Source organism: Octopus sinensis, linkage group LG2, assembly GCF_006345805.1.
Source record: "Octopus sinensis linkage group LG2, ASM634580v1, whole genome shotgun sequence".
In the NCBI taxonomy this organism is placed as follows: domain Eukaryota; kingdom Metazoa; phylum Mollusca; class Cephalopoda; order Octopoda; family Octopodidae; genus Octopus; species Octopus sinensis.
Window position 1 is genome coordinate 127,575,151 of NC_042998.1, and position 7,500 is coordinate 127,582,650.

Below are 7,500 nucleotides of genomic sequence, written 5' to 3' on the forward strand. Positions count from 1 at the left end.
CACCACCACCACCACCACCATCATCATCATCTTCATCATCCGCCGGCGTTGTCGCTTATAGCATTGCTATTTATTCGCTATTATCATAACTACCGTCGCCACCAATACCACCGCCACAACCACCACCACCGTCACCGTCACCACCACCACTGACACCACCACCGACACCACTAGCACCATTGCCGTCGTTACTATCGTTATCATCATCATCATCATCATCATCATCATCATTAGCAGCAGCAACAATGCAACTGTAATAGCAGCAGGCATTGGTTAATAAAAGAAATTCCAACAACAAACGAAATAAGAAAAGAAATATCAACACCAACTGCGACAACGACATCAAAAGAGATTATCAACAGCCCAAAAAACGACTATAAACGTAACACCCGGAAGAAAGAAAAACAATACCAGTTGCAGTAGTAGAGTGTTCAAGAGTAGCAGTTAGAGTAAAAAGTAACAACAGTGACTAAACAGCTATATCAATAAAGTTAACCATGTAACAACCCCCCCCCCCAAAAAAAAAACAACAACATCGATAACGAAGTGACGAAACTGTCTCCACACGGTTGCTGAACTGGCTAGAAATAGAAAGCAAATTGTCCTAAAATAACAGTCTGCCTTCTTTGAAAAAAATGAATGTTTCAATAATGTAGTCCTTGATGCACTACTTACTATTATTGAGAAGAGGATCACAAGTGGGAAGCGTTTGACCATTTGTCTGTTTCAATAATAACTCATTTAGACCCAAGAAACAAAAATACGAATGAAATAGAAAAAGAATCGTCTATAGTTTCACACGTCATACAAGGAATAACAGCCGACTCTCCTTTCAATTTCACCCACTCTAGTCGTAAATACACAATACCAAAAGCAGAGAGAGGATGAATATGGCTAAGACTCCTTCGATTACATGTCTGCTCGTTAATGGTTCACCAAGGATGAAACAATAACAAAAACGATGGCAATATTGGTATGAACAACATTGGCATCATTAAAATCATCAACATCGACCATAAATTTCTGAAGCCACACCTTTGCCTATTAAAATAGCACAAATTAACAACAGATCCTCTATATAGTCAAACGGCATTTTAAAATAGCATCCAAATTCGTTTAAATCACACCATAGGTCTTAGAAAAGAACACGTTAGATAATGCATTATTATTATTATTATTATTATTATTATTATTCAGGTCACTGCATGGAATCGAACTCGGAGTCATGGGGTTAGCAGCCCGCGCTCTTAACCCCTACACCATGGCATATGGCGTAATGGTTAAGAGCGCGGGCTATAATAATAATAACGACAACATGGAAAATACCTTAGGAATGAGAACCCAGTCCCCAAGACACCTGATGAAGGCTGGAAGTTATATCAGCCAAAACGTTGTGTTAATAACAAACACAATGAGGACAAATATATGTGAAATGTAAATAATGTAAATAATGTATATTCTTCTGTGTTGTCGCGAAAAATACATTTAAGAATAACTTATAATTTCAAAACTAATATCCAGAATTAATTTCACCAAAAAATTGAATGTTCATGCTTTTGTGAAAACTCAAATCTTTATTAACAGGAAAGTAGTCCGATATAGATACATTTTGGCTATACTGGACTCCATCAGTGGAAAAATTATTTGCAAGAAGAAAATAAGTTATGAGAATGTTGCACCAATATAGTTTGCATAAATAGTGAGCTCAAAGAAAAGAGGTTATGCCTTGAATTGTACATGCATTTTCATTTCATTTTTGCGTAAATTATTCGGTGTTGACGTACTCAATGACGTAGGGAAGTAATTGCAAGTACGGTTATGTTTTTATTTTTCCTGGAACTGTACGGTATATTTCAATTAATGTAGACTATATTATGTAGATCATTTGAAGGTACTGTCTAGGTACTATCTTTTGAGCGTCAAGCATAATACCTTACAATATTTTTTTCCAAGTCTTTAAGCTTAGAGATGAAATCCTGTCAAAGTGACCATTTACATTCATGCTTACGGGGTCGATAAATAACGTGCATAAAATGTCAGTCGACAATTAGGTTCGATGGCATCTATTAAACCCTCCCCGCAACACACACACACAAATTTCTAATTCAGAAATCATAATATATATCATTTAGTATGTCATCGTCTTCCTGAATTTACAATAATATTGCAATCCTTATGTGATGGCTGAACGTTTTTGTAGTGTAGTCGAATGAAATAACCACCGCAAATATAAATATTTAAATGAATTACTATTATTACAAAATTCCTTATATTTCCACACTTCACTGTATAAAGGCTTCCTCATCCCCACCTAAAACATAATGTTTATATATTTTTTTCTAATTGTTATCATTTGTTATTAAGGACATATTGGACAATGTAGTCTATATTTCCTTTCCTAGAAATCTTGAGCATTCGAGTTCATCTACTAAAGATATTTCTTGTAGTGTCTTAATATAGATGGATTTAATCTCCTGTTGATTCAGTTTGCATGTTTTGTTAGAAGCATTGCGTTTCAAAAACGGATCTGATAACTCCAGAAGAAATATAACATCACGCAATACGATTTCATTTTCACCCCTAATATAAAGCCTTATATCCAAATAAAGCATATTAATATTCCTTAATAACTTATATTTTAAACACTGACTAAACAATAGAACAGTTTCAATTCGATTCTCATTGCCTTTCAATATTAACTTGCCTTTCAAATATAATTTTTTGTGAAGCAGAAGATATCAATATTTCTTATAATCTATATCGGTCTATATATTCTTTAAAAGAATTTTTGTTTTTTAATGATACTGTTGTTATAATTTGATTCTGACCACCTACTGTCGGAGCTCGTTGCTCCAAAGCAACTCTGATACAGAATACCCATTTAGATAGTGTATCTAAACATGCCAACACCCAAAACGACTGAATGGATAAGGATGGAATGCTTGTAATGATAGATCTATTCGATCGGAGTTGACCTGATGTCTCAATAAAGAACAACACAAACTGGCACTTATTCCATCGACACTGGAGACGTACAGTTTCTGCCAGCTTGCCGTCTTTTGTATTTCTATAATAGCTATTTGGTTTGGTGTTTCGTTACGTCTGGCAGAGTATCGTGTTAGAAACATTACACCGTTGTTGATGCTGTTGTTTGCTTCTCTATCCGAGTATTGTTTGCTTTCCTTCTATCAAGCAATCTGGCTTTCTATTGACTTTGAATTATACATCGATTTAATTTACAACTAATCAAGATAGTTTATTTTCTTCTTATTCTTCATTTCGGTTTAGTTTTACAAATTTTATTGTTTGACATGTCATCTATTGATGTTTAAAATGGAGCTGCATTTCATTTCCAAAATATACCTTTCACAAATAATACTTTCATTAAAATGATACTTCCTTTATATTTATTTTCTGCTTTATATATTTTACCCTTTCTTTCTCAGAAAGTGGGGTTCATGTATTTTGTTGGCTCTGTATTTCTCAAGTTCTTATTTCTTTTTCTTTTAGGTATTTCATGAATATGGAGCAAGACAATGGCTTAGAGGTATGTTGTCTTAACCAATTATATTCAAGGATCTATAATAAATTTCTTCTGTTTCAGAATTTCAACAGTGTTTCTCTGCATACAGTTACATAAATATTCGAGATGTGTATACGTACACATATACATGTATGCATAAGTATCTTCACACACGCACACACACACGTACACACACACATATACACACACAGACGCGCGTATACACGCTCTCACGCACATATATGTATGCATATATGATGCAATCAATATGTATATTTCTATGCACAACCAAAGATACGCCTGTGCACGAGTATTTACTTGTGTTTACTCACGTGTATTTGTGCTGATATATACGCATATATCATGCACACCAGTATGCTATGATTTACCATATGGAATACCTTGGAGAAATTCGCGAACGTTGCATTCTTTCTTCTTTCATGCACATGAATGCATACAAGCAAAGCTCTAAAGAATGACAAAGTGTTTTAACAGCATGGAACAAATAAATAAACTCTCTTGTCGATTTCAATGCAGGTGTGCCCAACCGCTCAGTCAATTAGTTAATGTTTGTGTTTATAGCTGAACATCAAATTGGATTTATTTTTACGAAGACAGCAGTCTCCACAAATCACAAGAAGCCCGGAGCAAACTGAGTTCTCTCATATAATCTTGACAACTCAAAATGTTTTATTATAGACCAACATTATTTTTACCATAATCTGCGATCCTGTACCGTTCGTTCGGAGTATGTTATGTATTATTTTCATTAGATAACTTCGATTATAAAATATGTATGCATACATATGTGTGTGGTGTTTGTAGATAGATAGGTAGATAGATAGATAGATAGATAGATAGATAGATAGATAGATAGATAGATAGATAGATAGATAGATAGATAGATAGATAGATAGATAGACAGACAGATAGATAGATAGATAGATAGATAGATAGATAGATAGATAGATAGATAGATAGATAGATAGATAGATAGACAAACAGACAGACAGACACATACATACATACATACATACATACATACATACATACATACATACATACTTACATATCATCACCATCGCTACCATTCGGCATCATCATCATTATAACCGTTTCTTCGCGATTAAAGATTCATGGAGGTAACTGTCAACGTCGAATGGAAAATTGTTTGTGGCTAATCAAGTTAATATGTGACCGTTGGTCCAGGCTGTAACTGGTATCCCTTTTGGAGCCTGGTCTTGCTGTGTCATGTTCGTCATTTTCTTTCTCTTTTGTCCTGAAAGGCAACTCTACGTGTATTCTGGAAGAAAGAGTCAGTCTTGTGGATGGTATACCAACATGCCACACGACTGAAGATTATAGAAGGAAGCTTTAATGCGACACATATTAAAGTTCGTCTTCAGGATACCCTTTTGCCAAACACCCCACTGGACACTGTGTGAAAGAGGTGCATACAGCTCAAACTCAGACTCCTGATCATCCTCTGTCATCGAAATGTATCCCCAAAACTTTGTTATGATACTAGTAGCATTGACTCGATCCTGAGGACAATATCCATTATAATGAGCACTCCAATGATGACAAAAACTTGCTGCGTTGGATATTATGACAAATTTGAGTCAGTTATCTGACTCAAATTTGTCATAATATCCAACATGTATGTATATATATATATATATATATATATATATATATATATATATGCAAACATGAATATATATATATATATATATGTATATATGTATGTATGTATATGTATGTATAAATTATTTAAAAAATATTGGTGCACACATGCATAAATGTATGCATGTAAAGGTATTAATGTTAGGGATGTTAAAGTATAAAGGTATAAGATAAAAAGAGAAAACTTCATACATTTATTGCTGTAAGGGCTCAATACTTTTAGTAGAGACAGTTTCATTTTATATATTGGATTTACTTTAAATCCAAGTATTGACTGATATTCAATATATTCGGTTGGTTTAATATATTTAATACTACGAAATTCGAACTATAAGTATGTGTGTGTATGTGTGTGTGTATGTAAGTATGTATGTATGTACGTATGTATTTGTGTAAGTCTCTGCATGTCTGAATGAATATTTCGTAAATATAATGTGAATATTACTCTGTACACATTTTAGCAAGGTTTCCAATGAAAAGTGAATAACTCGATTTCTGAGCGAAATCGCCGAAATGTAAATAAATAATTCAAACAAAATGATACATGAAAAATATCAAAAGGAATGGATGAATATGGGTTGGGATTGTTTTCATAGAAGGTTCCTCTCGACGGTCCAAGCAAGACAAGGAATTTGAAATTCAATACAAATTCAGTTTGGACATATATATATATGTACGTATGTATGTATTTATGTATAATATATGTGTGTTTGTGTATGCATATATATGTGAGTGTATACACACACATACATATATATATATATATTATATATATATATATATATATATATATATATATATATACGCATTTTTAAACATGGGCAAAAATATTATGCTCATAGATTATAGGTAAAGGCAAGGATAAACAGTTTATCAGGAATCAAAAAGATCAAAATTTAAAGAAACAGAAAATGGAGACAACACTGATGAACAGCAATTGATTTTCCTCAATTATTAATAAATAATAATTGATGCAAATCAATTGTGGTTCATCAATACTATCTCCCTTTTCTGTATTGTTTTCCTCGGTTTGTTACTGGGGTCTGTGTTTATGTGTTCGTGTATATAGTTTTTTTAATCTGTTTAAATGTAGGTATCGAGAAATGGGTAAGAACAACTGTTAAGATGTTTTATGCTGGTTTATTTTACTTGTATTTGTCTCTGTTTCAAGGATGGGAAATCTGCTACGTATTCGATGACCATTTAATATACACACTGACCACCACCCTCTCTATTGCAACCTCAAATTATTTTGATGCTTCTGCGTTGGACCATAAGTTAGATTTGAATTAGAGTTCTTTTTGTTTCTCTGTTCTTCTATGATTTTCTATGTTAATTGCACATTCGATCACCCCTACTTTCTCTTCTATTAATTTCACGTTCAAGTTGAAAACATTACTAGCCGACATAAGTAAATTTGTCATTCATTGACCATCTAAATTAAGTCAAGCCTGATGATGGGCGAATTACGTACTACCATATAATCTGTTATGGTTACATTGTATAAATTTCTACCAAAATAACTGTCGGTAATTTAGACAGCATTTCTGTGTCACTAATTTATATTTACGCCACACCAAAGATCCACTAATGTGTTGGAATGTGGGTGATTGGATTGGATTTTATATTTACATAACTACAATATCATCTCAACATCTGATGTATACAATGTATTATTTAATAATGAAATTTATGTAATTATACCTAGCCATTTCATAGCTTCTTTTGTGTTGCCATGTCTCGATTCTTAATTAATCCTGAAGTATACATATATACATATGTACATGTATATATATATATGTGTGTGTGTGTGGTGTGTGTGTGTGTGTGGTGTGTGTGTGTGTATGTGTGTGTGTGTGTGAGTGCGTGTGTGCGTGCGTGTGTGTGTGTAGCTGGGTGGGTGGGTGTACATTTATATATGTATAGTGTGAGAGAGATAGTGAGAAACAGAGAGTGATACATACATGTATACATAATGTATGTATGTTTGTGTGTATCTCTATGTGTATGCATGTGTGCATGCGGGTATGTATGTGACTAAGTAAACCACATTACAGTATTGCCAATGTAAGCGACAAGAAATAGTGACTTCACGGTTCTTACTTATAGCTGCACAGCTGTGAATAAAACAATATTGTGCTCCTTACTTTATTCCTTCTGATGACGTACAGGTTTGCCTGTATAATTTATTTAGATAACTTCGATTCTAACCGAGACGGAAAAGTGGAAAAGAATTGGTTCTTCTAGGTCATTTAACGGTAAATATGGAAGAGAATCATGCTGTGAAAATA

At 33.5% G+C, this 7,500-nt stretch overlaps 1 protein-coding gene across 9 annotated transcripts in view; it reads left to right on the forward strand.

Moving 5' to 3' along the window:
• LOC115225832 (5-hydroxytryptamine receptor 4-like) overlaps positions 1 to 7,500 on the forward strand; it is a 384,417-nt gene that overhangs the window by 154,746 nt on the left and 222,171 nt on the right. For all 9 annotated transcript variants that reach the window (XM_036499238.1, XM_036499239.1, XM_036499248.1 and 6 more), the window contains one exon: positions 3,511 to 3,547. The gene's annotated coding sequence lies outside the window, so the exon portion shown is untranslated. The remainder of the gene's footprint in view (positions 1 to 3,510; positions 3,548 to 7,500) is intronic.